At 39.8% G+C, this 20,037-nt stretch overlaps 1 protein-coding gene across 1 annotated transcript in view; it reads left to right on the plus strand.

Moving 5' to 3' along the window:
* Nucleotides 1–6,540: 6,540 nt before the first annotated feature.
* Nucleotides 6,541–20,037, plus strand: part of STXBP6 (syntaxin binding protein 6) — a 127,888-nt gene continuing 114,391 nt past the window's right edge. Inside the window, exon 1 of the mRNA XM_082058392.1 lies at nt 6,541–6,660. The gene's annotated coding sequence lies outside the window, so the exon portion shown is untranslated. The remainder of the gene's footprint in view (nt 6,661–20,037) is intronic.

Raw genomic sequence — 20,037 nt, forward strand, 5'->3', positions numbered from 1 at the left:
TTTTATATGGGAGGTTACAGAAAACATAAGAAACATTTTCTGTCTGACCAGAGACCTGACCACCATAAGGACAGAGGAGAGCTTTGCAGAGCTTGCCATAGTCCCGGTCCTTCTCCTCATGTAACCCCCAGTGCCATGTCAGGATAAAACTTTCTCAGGCAGGTTTTGAATGTCTATCCTCACCTCAGACAGAGCCTCCTCCCAGTTCTTCAGGATGACAATTGAATCTAACTCAGTCATGGAATTCCAAGAAAATTCAAATAGATTGGGACCTTTAGAGGTCATTTTGCCCAAACTCAGAGCATGGCAAACTTCAAAGACAGATTTGGCCTTCCCAACAATGGCTGGGAAGTGGCACTGCAAAATGCCCCCCTAAGCAACCTCTCCCTGTGTATTGTCACTTTCATGACCAAGATTTTCTTTCCAATTGTATCTACATACAATATCATAGTTGTGGCAAAATTATTATAGTTACATCAGTAAGACCTGTTGAGAAAAGAAGCCCCTTTAAAAAACAAAAAAGGTTACAGATCAAAGACTCTCCCATTCCAAACCTACCAGCTGCTGTGCAATCATGGTCACATTTTAAAAAATTACTTCTAATTATACATTTTTTTCTTATATATACTACTTGGGGCATGGTTCTTCAAGTCTGAGACACCAAGAACTTTGAGATCAATTTTGAAGATCCAGTTTTTGCTATTTCTGGGCTTTGCTTCTTCACTTGAAAAGTTAGAATATACTTCATTGGGTATTATGCATTTTAATTGCCAAAAAATGGTATAATCCTATTTACTGTTTTAGAATATTAAATTTAAACTGTTCTTACCTGTGGATTTCCACTAAAAGCACTTTTTTTCATCTTCAAAAGTGCCCACCACTACTCTGGAATATATCCAGCTCTCATCTGGATCTCCACATATATCAGCAAGACTGTTATTCTCACAACCTTACAAAACACAGGGTAGTAACTGAGTTGTAATCAGACATGAAGTATAAGATGCTTTCTTTTCAGTTACAATGGGTTATAAAATATGGATTCCATTGTATCGCCAAGGATTCCTGTAAGGATTTCTGTTTGTGGCCTTGACTCTCTCATGGCTAACAATTTTTCAGAAAATTGGAATTTAGAGTGTGTGTACATGTGTATATGTGTGTACCTGTAATTAGTTATATATCTAGACAATTGCACACACAAGTGACAGCATTGAGTTATCTTTCGCAGCCAACTGAAAGGTAAGGTCATTTGACCTTAATTTTGTCATTAGCATGTGTGAAAATGGAAGTCAGATTGAGGAGCTCTTGAAAACTTTTCGTCTTCATAAACCATTGTGAAGCCAACATCATAATATTGATGAAAATACTACAATTTTCAAAAATCTATTTTCAATGCTTCCTCCGTCACATAGTGTCTCTTCAGTTACTTATCTCTACAGTCTTTAAATCTACTCATCCTGATTATTATCAAGCTGTTTCAAGTCTAATATTTAAGATGAGGAAAATACATTTTGTGTACATTTTTTCATATCTGAAAGATAAAACCACATAATGGCTTACACCTTAAACAAAATTAGGCTCTATAATCACTGCAATAATAAAAAATAAACAGAATAGTTTTCTGGGAGAAAAAAACCTCCCCAAACCAATCAGATTTTTTTTTTTCATTCACAGCTGCAAGTTGAATTGAAAAGAAATTTGTTTCTAAGGAAGGAATATATTTGTGTTAGCTAAGCTGGGACATGATTTAGGAAAGAATACTATAGAACAAATAAAACATTATACAAGTGCTTTGTACAGGCATCACAGTAAATTATCTAGTGCTGTCTGCTTTTTCTTCACTTTACCATGAAGGGCATTTTTCAAATAACTGCTGTAAACGTTGTAAGTACTCTTGACTCCAAAGCAAAAAAATCCTCAATTTTAAAAAAATTTAAATTAACTGTTGTGAAAGCATGTTTTTAACCTTTCTAAAGTGCCTGAATTTCATACTCAGTCCCATGATCTTTAACACTAGCCTCCACATGGCTACGATACTAACCATTTAGTGATGATAAACAGAAAGGCACGCCATGCAAATGATATATAATTTTACGTTGCATTCCCCATACCATATTACAAACCACACTACAATTTCTACGGTCAAGTCACACACTTTGTTAGCCCAGGCAGCATGTGACATCACTCCCCTGGTAATCATAAACATTATGCATAGATTTTATCTACTGTTCAAGAGAAACCTGTAATTAGTGACTAAGCCAACCAGATCTAATAAAATGCTAGGGTCTTCCAAGTCCTGTAAGCACACACTAATCAAACCCCTTCAAAGCTCCCACTGGGGCCTAACCCATTGTATGTCTTTTTTCAGAAAAGTGCATCTTTTCAGAAAATTTAGGAAAATACCACAAACATTTCCGAGACCTCTGAGACTCACTTGTGTTCCCCACCACCTTGCTATATGTCTGAAAGCTTTCTGAGATACCACTGCTCATGGAAGCTCGTTCTTCATCTCATTCTTACATGGCTATTTTTAAACTGGTCCATGCATGTCCTGTGACAACAAGCTCCAGCACCCTCCTTTTAGAAAGCTGGGCAGTTCTAATGTACCTCAGTAATTTGGGATTTGGATTTTCCACACACAGACACACATATATATCTCTCGATGTTATCTTAATTTGATCTGAATCAAGGGATATTTCTTTTGGACAGTGCTCCTACTTAATTAAATGTTTTAATTTTCAACTGGAGATGAAGCTAAGAAGAGACTTGAGTTTGCAGTTAGGGCTATTACTTTTAATGTAAACAGGAAATGAAAAAAACATCAGAACATATCAGTGAAGAAACAGAGTAAACAAAAAAAGTATTAAATATTATTTGACTTTTTGTGGTGTGTCATTTTGTCTGTCTTAAAGAAAGATAAGACAATATGGAAGAACAGCATCCTTGATGTATTGGACTTTTATTATCTTTTGAAATATTTATTTATTGATATTTTGAAGTACTTTTACATATGTTGCACAAGGTTCTACCCCCCTTGCTGTTAGCTCTGCACAGACCCCACCTGTTGACTCTTCCAGGCTGGCTGCCTCCTCACTGGGCCACAGGGACACTGGCTGCTCTGGAGCCTGCCCCTGCCATCCACCCCGTCCTCTGACTCACACCATTACTTTTAGTCACAGTCTTGGATTTGCCACATGGGGTTTTCTGATCTGAGGGCTGGAACAATTAGCAAGAGGAACACCAGATGCAGGTGACAGCAGAACACGGTTCTGGCTCCCACAGCACTGCAGCCTGAGAAATCCAAATGTCCAGGACACAGCTCCCCTTTCCATACAGTTCATCAATACATTATATCATGCACTGTCTTACAAGTTATTATCTCTGTCTTGCATCTGTAAAGCATTTAAAATGGTTAATTTCAGCTATGCACTAAGCATGAACACCAGCATTTAACATTAGCAGCCTTGTGCATTCAGTTTATGCTACATATCTTTAAATATTATGCTTGAACATTATTTCCCATATAGTACTTCAGGTGTCCTGCATAGTTAGTGCTGTGATGGACTGTAGACATCCTGCTCATTAGTCCTTTATCAAGCTGTTTATCAGTGACACTCCTAGGTGGTTCAGCTGCATAGCTCTAATAGTTTTCCTGTTCTCCAGGCCTGAATGACATTTCTTCAGCCTAAATTCTGAGGTTATACTTTTTAGAAGCAGTTTATTATCTGAAATGTAATTTGAAGTATCTTGCACACAAGCCATTGTCCACAGTCTCCTGTGCTCCTGGATCACAGGCTAAGTTTTGCTTTTGAATACTCAGATGAGTCTTAGTCCCAGAAAATTACCGATATCTATTTCACCTCTATGCTGGTGGAACTGATGGAATGCAAATCTTTCCGAATCTGGACCTCCCTCCCGATCCCACAGGATTACAGAACATACAGGCAAGCTCAGATTTTGTTTCTTGATTCTCAACCCTGCAAACACTATGACTCTCAGAGATGTGCTTTGGTATAATTATTTGAAGTGGTTTAAGCTCTGCCTCCTGGCAGGAGATTGCTGCAAGGAATGTTTAGCTTAGAGGTGAGGTTACTTTGTACTGAGAGACACAAACACATGTCCTGCTCTGCTATGAAGATGGCAAGCTCTGTGAAGGAGTCTGGCATACTGCTGTGAGCATTAATCTCTCAAATTTATTCATTTAAATCCACCAGGTATTACTTGTCAGAACCCTTAGGCACTCAGTTTTACATGGTTGATCAACACATATTTTTTTGTGTTGTTTAGGCCTACTTACACATGTAAACCCACTTGCTTGCCTAAACCCATTTGGCATGAAGGCTCAAGTCTGTTGAACAGTCTTGCTGTGCTAAATCTGTCTAATTAATATATTTATCCAGTCACAGGAGGAAAACAATGTCTGAATCACACATTTTGCAAGAAAAGTTCAAGTCATTCTAAATGACAGGTTATATGCTTAAATATAAACCAAAAGCAACTATCAGTTTACCAAAACTAAATACTATCAGTTCAAAAGATATTGGAAATAAAAATGAGACACAATTGAAAGGTTTGAGTAGCTGCAAAAATAAAAACTGGACTTCAAGTTGTACTCTTATCTGAAAGATATTGCCTGCAGAGAACCTACAGGGGAAAAAGAAAGAAAAAAAAAAAAAAGAAAATAAAAAAGAAAAGAACCCAAAACAAAAAAATGAAATCTCACCAAAATACACTAGAATGAGAAGAAGAAAAAAAGGGACAAACAGTTGAAAGGCTGAAAATTGTTATTTTTAGTGTTCCCAAATGCATATTTGCATATTCAGCTTTTTTCTTCTTGGTTTCTGGAAAGCAGGCAATTAAATTGCTATCTCAGCTTCAGTGTTAGTAGTCTGTATAGTTGCAGAGAAGTTAGAAAATGACATTTTAAAAGACTTGGTATTTAGATAGTAGATAAAAATATTAATAGATCACATATCTTGACATTCCCAAGTTTGTATTTCTAAAAAAGGTAATTAAGAACTCATGGAAGGTCTGAACTCAGATGCTGGTTGCCTCTGCAACTACACAAAAAAGTAACTTAGTTTCCAGCTTTGCCTTTCAGAACTGTGACCTGTCTTTCCTGTTTTCTTTTCACAGCTGTGCATCTGTCCAGAAGTCCGTGGATGCTGAAGACATTGAACTCTATCGGCAACTTGATTCACACAAAAAAGGGTTCTATCTTTTGGAAAAGTGTTGTTAATATACAGAGAAAACTGAAGACCACTAAGGGCTGAACTTCTTTATATATAAGATGAGGAGGCAGTAAGGCATTTGTGGGAGACTGTTGCCTACAACAAAAGTAGATTGGCCTGTTTCCACGACACCCATGCAAAATTTATTGAAATTAATATGAGTCATTGAATGGATTTCAGAACATTTTTAAGAGACATCTAAAGGTGCAGCAATTCAACTGTGTGTAATGGACTAAAAAAACTGAGGTGGTAGTGAACAGCTGCCACTGTGTAACATCAGCCATTAGATTAAATGATGGGATCGAGATACACACACACACACACACACTGAGCAACCAACCAACTTAGATTTCCTTTAATAGAAATTGTGCTAACTGCAATTCACGTTGACAATCATACAAAAATGCAGTGTCACAAATGAAACATTGTAAAATAAAGTACAGAAGTATTTTCCTATGTTAGGAATGTTTATTTTCTCACTAACCAGTTTACGGTTCTCAAGCATCGCATTCTTGGCGTTGCCACAGTGAATACACAGCAATGACAACAACGTGGCACAGAAACTGTGTATCTCACTAATATCCAAAGCAGAATTTGTTTCCAGTCTTACCCACTCGGTGTGGATTAACAGCCCTCTGTTACTACTTATTCGAAGTCTTCTGGTTTAGCAGAACGTAACGCCTGTCATGCTCACTGTGGGCTTCGCCAGCCATCCCCACACCTGAGGGGCCCGAGGCTCTCTCCAGCCGTGCTTTAACGCTGCTTTCCCTACGAGCCATTTAGAAGAGCCAGACCCGACTCTCTGTGACACGGTGTTGCTGTGTTCCTCAGCACATTCAGCGCTGCAAAACTCCTAAGAGAGCTCACAGGACGCTTAAGAAATTAACGTTGGAGGTTTGCCCGTCTAAACTCCTTTAACTCAAGCACTGGGCGCCTCCGCCCGCCCAGCGCCCGCCCGGCAGCGCGGGATCCACCCGCGGGGCCTCCCCCGGCCGCCGCCGCTCTGCGCGCACGCGGTGCAGCGCTGCCCCACCCGCCAGTCGGGCTACGCAGCGGCCCCGCGGGCGCGGAAGCGGCACCCAGCCCGCGATCAGCAGCGTTTGATGTTGCCTTGTTCCCTCCCCTCCAACGATCCCAAACTCCCGTCCCAGCGCCCTTATTTCTTCCCGCCTCTCAAACCAGCTTCCTGCCCCCGCTGCCACCGCTTCTCCCCAGCCGCTCGCTCCCGCACCCACCCCGCCGCCGCTTCGCGGGCGGCCCGGGACGGTGGCGGGGGGCGGCCCGCGGGCGGTCCTGATTGGTGCAGCCGGCACACGTGGTCCCGCCCTCACGCCTCGGCGCTGGCAGCGCGGCGGGCGCCGCCGCGGGACACAGCAGAGCGCGGCGCTCCGCGCACCGCTGCGGCGAGGAGGGGAGCCGGGCCGGCGGGAAGGTGAGTGCAGGGCGCGGCAGCCCCCGTGCTGCGTGTCGCGGGCGGGGAGCTAGGCTCACTGGCTCCCTCGGCGGTCGTGCCGCCGCTCCCGACCCGTGCCGCCGCTCCCCTCCCGCTGCCACGGCGCCCGCGGGAGGAGCTCTCTGGGGCAGCGGGTTAACGATTAACTCCACAGCGGCGTCCCTCGAACCCAGCGCTGGGAGCGCCGTGTGCGCCCCGGAGGTGCCGGGCCGAGGCAGCCCGGTCTGTGCCCTCGAGGGGAGGCGGCTGTTCCCGGGCGGGGCGGAGGCGGCCGCTGCTGGAACCCGCGGAGCTCCGCGGCCGCGGAGTGCCGTCCGCCGGGCGGCTGGGTTGGGGCGAGCGGTGGCTCTGGCAGCGCAGCGCAGCCGTCCTTACCGGGGCGGCAGGGTGAGTCCCGGCCCTGCAGTCGCCCCCGGCTGGGGGCTTTGCTCTGGCAGTGGCCCGAAAGCCCGTGCCCCACCGGGAGCCGCTGGTGCAGCCGGGCAGCAGTCGTTCCTCCTGGGAGGATTCTCCGGGCAGCAAACGTTAAGCAGATTTACTGGTCTCCTTCCACCCCAGTGTTTTAGGGGTAACCTTGACAGTCTAGTGAAACGGCCGCCGCAGCCCTCCCTGCCTTTTGTTTGAACGAGCTTTGCTAATGGAAAAGTAAAACTTAGAACATCTGTCTTGTTTATGCTCTCGTGTTGCACTGGTGCTGCTGAAGCCTGAAGTTCAAGGAAATATTCACTGTTATTTAGAGAAGTGTATTAATCTTTTTTCATTTTATTTTGCCCTCTCAGGGGAGTTTATGTTTTAGGAGTTACATCACTTTGCAAATCCTTCTTTCGTTCTCTAAATACAAGCTGTCTTTTAGGATGTGTTCAGCTTGGCTCTTTTCCTTTTGTGAGTCAGAACGAGTGTTACAGCTTTTCCGTGCTTCAACGGGCTCCGCAGACCCATCACACCTCTCTTAAGAGTTTTAAGAGTTATTGCTTGTGTGATGGGAGTCATCTTGCATCTCTTTGTGCTTAACGTTACCGAGGTGGGCAGGACCTTACCCATTTCCACCCTGAAATACTGGAAGTTGGCAATATGGTATCTTGATTCTCGTTTGATTATGATATCTAATCAAAGCTGCAGTATCTAGCTGTAGAGGAGATCTCTGACCCTCTGTTTCTGTTATAAGAGAGGAATAAGGACAGGGAAGTTGTACTTTGCTGGTAATGCACTGAGTTAGTGAGTCGTAAGTTTCTTTTCCGCATTGGTCGTTTCCAAGGACCCTTTGATTCCTGAATTTTTCTGTAAGTGTAGTTAGCTATTTTAATGAGACCTTAAAAACTCCAAATGTGATGGGTTTTGATGTAACAAGCACAAAAGCAGTACTTGGGGTAGTTTGTTTGTGAATAATCATGATGGTGAGTTGGGAGTTTTTTCCACAGCTTCTGTGAAATAAAATTTTACAGTTTCTTGCCCCTAGGAAGGATGGTCCCCAGTGGGGTTGATGGTAGTTTGCTTGATAAATTACTTGGAAAAGGTCTCTTTCAGTGAAATGTTTTAGGGCCTTTCTACCTGGGGCAATGCAGTTATGGGGTAGCCGTGCCACACTAATTTATTTTGTGCATACTCCTGACTTCAAGAATATGCCTCAAAAGTTGGAGGACACCTTTAAAGATGCACCAAGATAAATCAATGGAAAAAAAAATACTGTGACATTTTCAGAGAGGAATGAAAGTGCAGTTTTTGGGAGTTAGCCAATCACCATTTTGTGATAGCTTCCCCAGGTAAAGGAATTTCCAGGTGGAAGTAAGTCTGTGAAGAATTGTGCTGTGCAAAGTAAGGGATGGTTTACCCCTGCGTATTTGCTGTGGGAACTGAGGTTATTTTCACTCACAGATGTTGATCTCTCATCTCCATTTCATTTATCTTCATGTTTCTTAGTGTGCCTCTAGACATGGTCTGGATCTGAACATCTAAAGTCAGGGAAGTGTGACGATGGCACAGTAACGTGTACTCTAAAAAGCAGAAAGAGAAATATTTTATGTGTGTTGTTGGTGTTTTTTTTCTTCCAGGTGTGTAATCATATCACCTCACTCTTGTGTGCATGTGCGATTTTTTAGACAGTGAGACTAATATAAAGATAAGCTATTTATAAAATCCCTAGAATGAAGGTGTTTTTGTGGGGTTTTGTTTGTTTGTTTGTTTTTCCTTATTAGTTGCATTTTTTTTTCATTGCACTACTTCAGGCTACTCATACTTGAAGTTTACTTCTTAAATAGATGAATTAATAGATACTTCCGTTGTTTGTTCTGTTAGTGGAACGAGGCATACATTTTAGAGAACTTAAAAATACTTTTTTAATTAAAAAAAAAATGCAGTTTTAAAAATTATATGGGATAGGGTGAGTTGTGTTTTATGAATAAAATTCTGTGAAATGCTGACTGTGGAAAATAGTAGCTGTTAGTCTGTTTTGAGGGGAGGTATGCTGTCCAAACAATAGTGCATTTGTCTGTTCTTTCTTTTTTGTTCCTTTGTAACTTAATGTTCCCTTCCAGTGTACAGCTGGTAAGTTAACATTGCCAAGGTTGTACAAAAGTGTTTTAATTACAGTTTTGGAAGCCTATGTTTGGATAACATGATGGTAAGACAAATTGATTCCTCTTGTTTTCAACCAAACAGGAATTCTATAGCTAATGTGTGTACAGAGACAAATCAGGCCCTTGAAGAGAACACTTGATTTGCTTAGTCCTTGATTGGCAGTTTCTAGTGACGTTGGGAATTTGAAAAATGAATGAATTAAAAAGTCTTGGCATTAATTTGTATTGTAGCCAGATATGCCAGTGGGTTCATTATATGCTTTGGATAAGACTGCAGCAGGTAGTGCTGTGTTAACTGTATAGAAGCGTGTTAAAATTTAGGCTTTTGGTTTGACTATTTCTTGTTGTTCTGAGTCAGGACACACAAACAGCAGTAAACCTAGGATCTTACCAGTGCTAATAAACATTATCTGATTGCTTCTTGTTGCTTCTTGTGTAGCATTCCTTGGTTACACAAATCTTTAATTGGGAACAACTAAACCTTTTTTTTTTTTTTTTTTTTTTTGTATCCCAGACAAATGTCTTAAACTTGAAGAGGAGACCAAACTAGTCACAACAATTCAAAACAAGAAATACGTTACCAAGAGAAGGAACTGTTGGTTTTCCTGCCCAAATGATGCCATGGAACATTTATACTTTGTTGTGAAGGGGGCAACTCTGGTTTTAGGGGGCAGGGGGAAGGACGTTGCATCTTCCTGCTCTTTTTTTTATTTTTTTTCTTCCCTCTGAGTAATCTCATATCAAAGAAATGAATGATGCTTTCTCAGGGAGCAAATGCATTTCTGAGGCTATATATAGCAGAAATGAAGTCCTGAAATGTTCTCACTGGGTAATGGAGAGGAGAAAAGACACCAGGCCATTTTACAGAATCATTGTATTCGAATACTTTCAAAACTGCCAGTGCCCTCCCTCTATCCCAGAAAATCTTTTTCTGGTAGTCCATTTGCTTTTCTGCAGTATGCATTTGTTGGAGGCCCAGTTGACTTTTGGCAAGTGTTGCTCATTGTGACACTCTAGAGCTCATAGTTGAGCACTAAGGTTTTTTTCCACCTAAAGTTTAAGCAGAGGTCTTCTGCACTTGAGTTCTCTAACACAGACAATGCTGTGAGGCTTTTTTGTTGTTAAGTATAAACTATACTAATTCCTTTGCAAAAGGGATTGTGTGACTGCAGGTTAGCTCAAGAATATTATGTGTACCTACTTTCCCTTTCATAGTTTTTCTTTGGCAGATAGCGTTGTCAAAGATTCCCAGCTGTGGTGGAATGCTGCAGGCCTGGGAGCAGTTTGGACCATAATGTTCCTGTAGGGGTGGACTGTGTTATTTATGAGATGGGACTTATGTTGGATTTCTGATGCTTGAAAGATTTAGGTTTTTATACATGTGTGTGTTTAATGTTGTGAGCTTCCGGCTTTTATGTGTAGATCACAGTTAGTGGTAATGCAGCATCAGTAGCTCCAAGGGAAAAAAATCTGGACATCTGATCTATAACATTTTCATTTCCTTAATAAAACAGGAGTGTTATGAGCATTTAAGATTGCTCAGCTGTGCAGAACTCTTACAAATTGTTATGAACATGAGTTATTAAAAGTTTTACTGTCATGAGCGGATGTGGATTAAAGTCCAGCACTGAAACTAAACTTCTTCTTTCTTGCCCTTTGAACTTGGTTCTAGTCTCACAGTAGACATGAAAGCAGTACCAGCTCAAGGGCCTTCTTCTCCACTGCCCCTTGACTATCTTGTGTGGCAAACTCCAGATGCTTTCCATTCATTAGCTTTTCTTAGAGATTGCAGGTGATTTTTAGATATGTAAAGTTTCCAAGTAGCATAAAACTCGGGTGGTGTAGTTACAGCCAGATTTATTAATAATAGGGGAAAACCTCAAATTAGATAGGAGGGACCTTGCAAAACAGGTTCCTGAGTAGGTTCAGTTTGTCTTGTCTCTGCGTAAACCAGTTCAGTTAAACCCATATCAGTAATAAGTAATAAACTTGCTGGGAATTAGATTTCAATTGAAAAAGTTAACTTACTCCTACTCCAGTTAAACTGAAGCAAAATAAACGTGTTTAAATCATGAATAAAATTGTACTGCTGTGGAAACAATTCCTTTTGCTTGAAGCATCACTGTAATGTAAGATCACTAGTGTAACTTTTATAAAATTTGGTACTTGACTGCAATTCATCTGCAAAAAGTACCTTATAAATACTTATAATTTCTTCTTCAGAACTGTACTGGCCAACAAGCTTGTTATATATGCACTTTGGTTTTGGGTCTCCATTGCACAGGCAATTCTGTGCTATGCATGAAGGCTATTTTATAAAACACCGTCTTGTATCTTGCAATTGCTTGCTCACAGAACCAGAACTGTAATTCTCTAAGTTCGCTTACAATTTTTTTCAGGACTGTTGAAGTGCAAAATTGGAAAGTGTTTCAGTTCCATTTCTACCTTTCCACTTACTGGTGTATTTTGGAGGAGGGGAAGAACAAACACTTGGCCATATGCAATCCACACTTGGAAACTCCCACTTGGTAATCAATAGAAGTTCTAGGATGTTCACAAACTTCCTGTTGAATTGCTTGCTTTTCTGGGCTGTTCCAGAGCATATCCGCTTTCTTCATTTAAAGAGGCACAATGCTCAGGTCATGATTGTTAGTCATATATACAAAGAAATAATATGGTCAATTATTGACAGATTAGTATTACTCTGTTAGAATGAGTTCCTGTTAGTTCTTTTGAAATTTTTTTTTAAATTATTTTTTTTTGGTTTTTTTTTTTAGCTTGTATGGCAGCTTCCTGACACCATAATGAAGTGTCCAAATGTTCTGATTTGTCCAGAAGTTAATGCCTAGTATGTTATCACGTTTGTTACTTCTGGATAAACACTTCAGTTAGTTTTGTGGAGTGACAGTTTGTTCATTGTAGATTAATAAACACCGCTACCCTCTGACAGCATACACTTTGCTATTCTGTAAGAGTGGGCCATTAGTCTTTTAGGCAGCATGTGCTCAGGGAGGGATTGCTGCTCAGAGATGTGCTTCACTTGTGCCTGGCAATGCCAAGTGACTTCTTACTGGCGTCCTGGTGGCCATCAGTTCCTTGCTGATATGCAACTACAGCAGCTGGGCCGTGTACCTGTGGCCTTTGCCACTTCCCTTCACTGAATGCAAGTTAGGAGAGGCAAAGAGACAAAAAACGTGTCTGGTGTCACTATGTATCTGTCCTCTGGGAAAGACCAGCAAAAGAACTTAGATTCAGCTACCCTTAGTCTATTAAACACAGGTTTAGAGGTAAGTGTTGAAACTTAGAAGTCACAACTTAATTTCGTCATTTTAAAATCTGTATCTCCACAAAAGTGATTGCATGAAGAAAGCAATCTGACTTAAAAGTACAAAAAAAGCCCAAACAAACAAAAAACATCACAGAACAGCTGAGGCTGGATGGGACCTCTGGAGGTACTTTTTTGCCGATGTATTGTACTTGTCTCTTTAGAAAAAACTATGTTAAGATTAGCTTTTTTTAGTTTGTTTGTTTTGGAAGATGTAGAAGGGAAATTGCTGCTTGTAAATTCAGATGTTCACCAGTTAAGGCAGAATATGAAACTTAGGAGACTTTGTTTTGTTCTTTCCTATTTGTTTTGTTTTAAGCAGACATGTGAGTGAGGTCAGGGAGGCATTCACAGGTGGAATGGAGTTCTTGGTTTCTAGACCTGAGATTTTCCTAACTTATATTTTTTTTCTGAGCCATCTTAATTGGGACCTTTCAGTCTTCCATAGGCATGTTTGGGAAATGTTGATGTTACTTTTCTCCTGTTTACCTGTGGCTTCTGACCTGTGGCTTTGCTCTCCTGTTGGCAGGTTGCATTAACAATCCATACTGTATTAGAAATGGTAGAAGGATGATTCAGTTTCTAGGCAGAGGGAATGGAGTTCTTAGTTACTAGATCTGAAAAATGTAAAATTGTGCCCAAACTATTTATTTTTGTCTTTATCAGTACAGAAGTTCAATTTCAGTATAAACACACTTTCAGTACATTATTTGGGAAAGGATTATTCTTGACTGGTTTTAATAAAATTCCAACTTAAAAAAATTGATGTGTCAATTGTTTATTTAATTTTTCAAAACATGAGTTTTACTGTAGCCTGTATGCATTTGCAGCTGTTCAGAAGTCACTGTGTAGAAGAGCAAGGAATGATTCACCAGTGCATGAAGTGCTGGATACTTCCCACATCACTGGTAGTATACTACGATTGGTATTTGAAAAATGCAGCCAAGACTGCATATTTACATTTTTTTTTAAATAATTTTTCTGCATGACAAACTATGTAGTTTGACTATGTTATGTTGGCAGACTGAAGTTGCTTTAAGGTAGGGTATTTGAATCACTTTCAGTTTACCAGGGCCTGAAATCTGCATAGCAAAATTAATGAAAAGTGTGTTTTTTGAAGATTCTGACTTAATGGAAATTAAAGGAAAGGTTGTAGTTGACTTCACTGGGACTTGAACAGAGCAGGTAAACATGCTTTGTCTCATGGAATTGCTTTACTTTTCTATCTCCTATGTATTTGGGTAGGTATCAGACATTCCTTTAATGTTTAACTATGGGACCAGGTGACAAATGTTTCTCAGGTGCTAAGACTATAGTTAGGGTATAAAATCTCTTGTTGAAATACCCAGATCTAAGATTAAGGATTTTTCTTATGGTGACTGGTTGTATTTTACAAAACTGTTAATTAACCTTCAGTTAGATACAATTTGTGGTTCAGTCTGTGCTTAAATCTAGAGTCTCTTATGTCAGGTCATGCCTTGTCTCCAGTGAGGTGACACTGTCTGCTTCAGGCACCTGATCATCCCCTGACCTCAGGTGTCAGCATTTCCTGTCTAGTCAGTGGAAGGAGTTGGAAGCCTTGAGGGCGTGAACCAGAGCATTGTGGTGTTTCATGAAATAGTAATGGCATTACTTCAGTGAGCAGTATTAGAAAGCATAAATGCAAATAGCTTTTAAATGAGTTGGGAATAAGGCAATACTGTTTTGTGACTAGATGGTGTTAGGTGATGCTAGCTCTGTCTGTTGGGTTATATCCCATTTACACATCTTAGCACGTCACCATCCCTGCATGACCCAATTTACCAAGGTAATAATGAGCTGTGGAGGGTTCTTGTCGCCAGCCCAGGGGATCAATTGCATGGGGGTGTCTCTTGAGAAAGCTTTTTGAAGGTAACAGAACTCGGTGATCTGTGAAGTTTCTCAGGATGAAGTTGGGACCTGTATTTTTAATACCTTGATGTGATCTCAAAGACGATATTTAACATCTTAAAAGTAAAACCTGTGTGCCCAATATGATCTTTTCAATTAAAGCACTCATCTGACAGAAGATTAATATGCCAGCCCTTAAAGGAATAAGAAAATGAAATGCCTATACCTTGGTTAAGGAATCTAGTAGATGTGAGCTATGTATTGGGCAACTTCAGATCCTTAGAAGAATTACAGAAAAGATGTCTAGTTTCAAGTTCTGTTCAATTGCTAGACAATGTTTCAATTTAGGGGACAAGAAGTATGCAGTTAAAATATTTTAGACTCTGGTAGCTTTTTTTTTTTTTAATATAAGAATTGTGCATCTTAACCACATATTAGAGTTAGTAATGTCATGTAAAATAAAACTGCCTTTTTTTTTGTAGGAGGTTATTCTTGCGAAAGAGACAGTGATGTTTTGGAGTGAGAGAATAAGTGCTTATTGTGGGCCTTGTAAACTCCTTTTTCACAGTTCCAGATGTTTGTGGGTCCAATCCTACTTCTAGTTACTTATGTATAAATCTTCTGATTAATTCTTTTTATAGAAATAAGTAGTTATGCATGAGAGCGTGCAGGTCCAGTCTGAGGTAAGGCTTGATTCTGTTGTGCTCAGAGTGCAGTAACAGTGCTGCCACATCTCTATTAGAGAAGTGATAACATGTTTGGAACTCTGCTTCCTCTTCCCTGTCACTAGTTTATTAGGGACCTGACTGACTTTTCTGGTTATTTGGGTAAATAAAACTCAGAAATTTCCAGTGGTATCAGACACTTGTTTATTTCATGGTGTCCCCTATAGAAGCTTGTGAACCAGCATATAGTCACGATGCTTGCTTCAAATGGTAATATCTGCTGTCTTCAAACTATTTATCTGAAACCTTGGAGTAGCTTTAAATGATGACTGGTTTGTGTGTGTGAAAGTAGTCTTGTTATTAATTCAAAAGTTAACTGTATACGGTTTGGAATTTGTTCTTCATATTCCATTTGGCTACTGGGAAAATGAAGGAATTGGTTGTCTTTGCTGGTACCCAGGTGTGGCGGTGAGTGCTCAGTGAGGCTTCCTTCCAGCCCTTTCTCAGGCAGCAATGGGGCTGAGGAACACAGACCTCTAGCCCTGCGGCACTGACCTGCCGTTCAGCAGCACCCAGCACCTGGGGTCCCACAAGTGCTGACCAGGTACTGAGCTCTCCCACACACTCGTGAGCTGGGTGGGCTGAACCATCATTTGCTGCTGAAGTAAGTGACCTTAAGTGAGTTGCTTACAGTCATATTATAACTTAGTGGTAAAACTGTGATAATAATGCATCTTTCTGTTTCCATTTTTATAGATGGCCAGTGTATCAGACTTTATTTTTATCATTAAGCAGTTCAGTAAAAGACTTGAAATCAACTCAGTGTGCATTTCAAGTCCCTTGGTATTTGAATTTGTGGATTTATGCCATTGAGAATCTTGCCCAGTTGGTAACACAAACTTCTTTCTAGTTCATAAAAAAACAGTTACTTAGGTTTCTAGAGTAAAATAGTCATTGACATATATGCACTATTACATTTTCTACCTCTTTGTGTGTCTGTTGCGTCTTGCTCAGTAGTCTGACATAGTTTGTGCATGTACCCTGTTTCTGCACCAGAAGGAAATGAAATTTCACAGGTGGAGCAATAGAAGCCACCCATGTGAAGGTGTCTGGGTGGACAGGTTTGGTAGCCAGAGTTAAATGAGTGCATTGGTTCACTTCCTGCTAGTGTCAAAGCTGTAAATCCAAGGTTACTTTTCTGTATGTTCCTTACACTATATGGATTTATTTTGTGTTCTTACAACATAGGCTTATCTGAACTTCAAGACATGCTCAGCTTTGATGTGAGTGCTCGTATTCATTTCTGCCTTTATCGTTTCAATGTTTCCCAGTCCCCCCCAACACCCTCCACAAAGATGGTATGACATAGAAGTGACAATTTATGTCTGTTATGGCTTTGAAAGGGAACCTTCTTCTGAAAGGTGGGAAATATGTAATTTTGCTGGCAGTAGCGAAAATCCTATTAATTTTGTTCAGTGAGCTACCCTGGGCGAGGTTGGGGGGGGGGCGCACAGTTAGCAGGGATTGGAAAAGCAGAACCCAAAGTACGATACAATGTGTAATAATAACCTGTTCTGAATAAACTCTTCTGGAAATGGAAAAGAGAGATTATGAGACTTGCAGAAAGTGCAGCGGTCCCCCTGTAAACATGTCTGAGATGGGAGGAGATGAGACCTCAGTGCCACTGAAACAAGGCAGGTGCACCAAGTAGCCTTTTTCACACTGAGGTGTGGAAGCTGTTGGAGATGTTCCTCTGATTAATGAACCAGTAGCACTGGTTCTGTTCTCTTCCTTAGACAAGGATTATCCCCGTGACCTGGTCTCAGCTGTGTGTTACTCTGTCTGATCTCACTCTTTATTTTTTTTTCTGCATTTATAATTTTGCCAATTCTTTCAGCATTTCTCATGTTTTTTAGTCGTTCTTTGTATGTGTCTTTAATCATCAGGCTGCTCTGTTTCAAACTGTATTTAGCAGTCCCTTGGGATGACTTAAGGGACTTAGTAGGTGCGTATTTCACTGTCATACCTCACCTTAAACATGAACTTCTGCATCTCTGGACAAAAAAAATTGACTAGAGACTGCTTTACTTCATTGACAGGTTAGTTCTCCCCTTTCCTCATAAATAATCAGATTTTTCCAGGTTATCTTGAAAACTAGGTATGTTTTGGGGAGAGTAAAATGACATTTCCTTTCTAGCTCCCTTTTCTCTCTACTTGTCATTTTTTTTCCTTCCCTTTCACAAAGTTTGTTCTTGTGAGGGTTGCATACTTTAAACAAAACAATGAAGTTACTGCTGATAAAGGTTGGAAGATAAGCATTCTGTAAATGCCACTATGGTATGTTCTGGGTCTTTCCAGTTAGGTTGTTGCTCTATGTGATGGGAGGATGTGAAATATTTCACACATGTTGTGTAAATAATAGCTGTCAGGAATAAACGCTTTTAAATTAGCAGAACTGGACACTTTGTTCCAGAAAATCCTAAAATGAAATGCTGTAAAAAGTGTGGATAGAGGAGCTGAATGGAGGGAGGGCCCTGGAATTATATTAGGCAGGTAACCATTTGGTTGCTCCTTATGCTATAGTGGAGTAAAAAAAAGGCAATGCTGTGCCAGCACTGAAGGGTCACTTAAAATAAGTAAAAGACAGATTTGAGGTGGTGTGTAGTTGTTGCCTCAGAGTAGGGTGATGGCAAGTCTAATATATATTTTAATACTGTGGAGAGTATTCTGTATGTAATTAAGCTGAAAATTGGAGCAGTGTACATTCAAAGGCAAGAAAAATAGATGTCTTAGTTATCTTTTAGTCTTTTCACTGAAAGGAGCAATTGATTTCAGTGTAGGATTATCTGTATAACAAGATGATACAGTATGTTAAAGGGTTGCTTTCTCTTCTAGTTGGTGTTTTTCCTTGTTCTAAAAAGTTTTAGCACTTCAAATACTGGTAATACCTCTCATAATTCTGAATTTTCTATTGTGCTTCTTTAAAATTATTAAGGGTTAACTTTAGAATATGTAATTTGTTAATTAGATATTTGAGACCTCTGCTTTTTAAGAGGTGAACTTATGTCTTTGCATGTCCATAATGTGCTGCTTTTTTGTTTGTTTGATGATTGATATTAAGTTGAAATGTAGGACTTTAATCAAATTTGAGTTGTTTTAACTTCAGATATCTGTAAAAATCTAGTCTTATATAGAATATGGAGCTCAATAAAACCAATTATCTGTTTGCAAAACTTCATTTTAATACCACCAGCACACAGAAGACCTTAGACTGGAAGTGATCTGAGCACTATTACGTTTGGATTGACAATTTAGAACCTGGTAGATGATTTATTGATCAGTCTGCTGTGTTGATAGAATAAATACTAATTCTTCTGTATTCGGACTGAATGGACAGCTGAGGCAAAAAGCAGTTCTTGGAAGATTTTTGGAAGGTTTATTAACAGTAGATCCTTGCTTGATACCAGGTGGAAATCTTTTAATTCTGTTTTTGTTTTTTATGAAATTTTTCCTTCCTACAGTAAGTAAATAGTCTCAGGTATATAAATGATGCTAGAATTGTGAAGCTGAGTGAGCAACTGAAGATAATGAGTTGCAAAGAATTCAAAATATGCATCTGACTATTAGGGCTATACCCCCATTTTTGTAATATCATCCTAACTTGAAAAACATCTCTCACTTTTTCACTGGCTGTGCAGATGGACATACAAAAGATTGGTCTTGGAAGGAAGAATGAAACATCACTAGGCATGGTAGCTAAAAGCATAGAACGCACTTAGCTCTGTCCTTCTCAGTCTCAAAAATCTCTTGTGCATTTAGAAGCAGCTCTCATATGATTTATCTTTTGACAAACTGGTATTATTATAAAAATGAAAGCCTTTTAAAAAGTTGTGAGAACAATATTTGTACCATGCTGTGTGTCTGCACTCATGGCTCTTGCATTATAGATGCTGATTTTTCCAGAGTTGCCCATCCTTGCAAACTTCCTGTAGGAAATCTTGAACAGACAGAAGGCCTCAAATAGTAATAGATCCTGTAGCCCTTAGGACATGTATACTCTGCAAATGAAATGCTTGTTTTGGGGTTTTTTTTGTTTGTTTGTTTGTGTGTATGGTTTGTTGTTTTTTTTTTTTTCCTTCAGACAAACGGAGGGTGTTTTTTGTTTTTGTTTTTTTAAAGAAAAAAATCCTAAGAATTCCCCCCCACACCTCCGGAGTGGTTTGGGAGATTAACTTTGAAAGTTTAGTTGACTCTGGTTTTCATTCTTTGAAACTTTTCTAATATACAAACAGGAATAATAAAGATTTTTAAATATTGCAGCCCTGATAGAATCCCACTTTTTAAAAGCATTTGGCGCTGTTGGAATTTTAATGAAAATACCTGAACTTGTGGAAAACTAAGTTCAGGTATCATAGCAGAGAATGACCAGAAGAAAGCATACATAGTTATGTTATGTATCCAGTGTGTCATTAGACCCTTTTAATGGTGGTGTTTAGTGGTTCTCTTTTTTTTGAAACTTTTCTGCCTATCTGTATGTGTTGAGATTCATCAGTGACATAATTGTACCTTTTGTGCTGGGTATAGTAAGTTTATATTTTGGCTCAGCATCACTCCTCAAATACATACTGTGTATCTGCATTGCACATAAAGACTATTTATAACACCAAAAAAAAAAAAACAAACCCAACATTTGCCAAGGCTTGAATTCAGACCTTTGAGTTTCTGGTGTGTGTTTTGTGTGGTGTGTTTTGTGATTTTTTTGTTGTTGTTGTTGTTTGTTTGTTTTTGTCCCTTTTTTTTTTGTTTTGTTTGTTGTTTGTTTATTTGTTTTTTGATATGTCTTGGGAAACAGTTGCGAAACTGCAGTGAGGAATGTGGGTCCTGCTTTGACCTGAAGTGTTGATGAAGATGGAAGAATTCTGTA

This window comes from Streptopelia decaocto, assembly GCF_964273445.1.
Source record: "Streptopelia decaocto genome assembly, chromosome: 7".
In the NCBI taxonomy this organism is placed as follows: Eukaryota; Metazoa; Chordata; class Aves; order Columbiformes; family Columbidae; genus Streptopelia; species Streptopelia decaocto.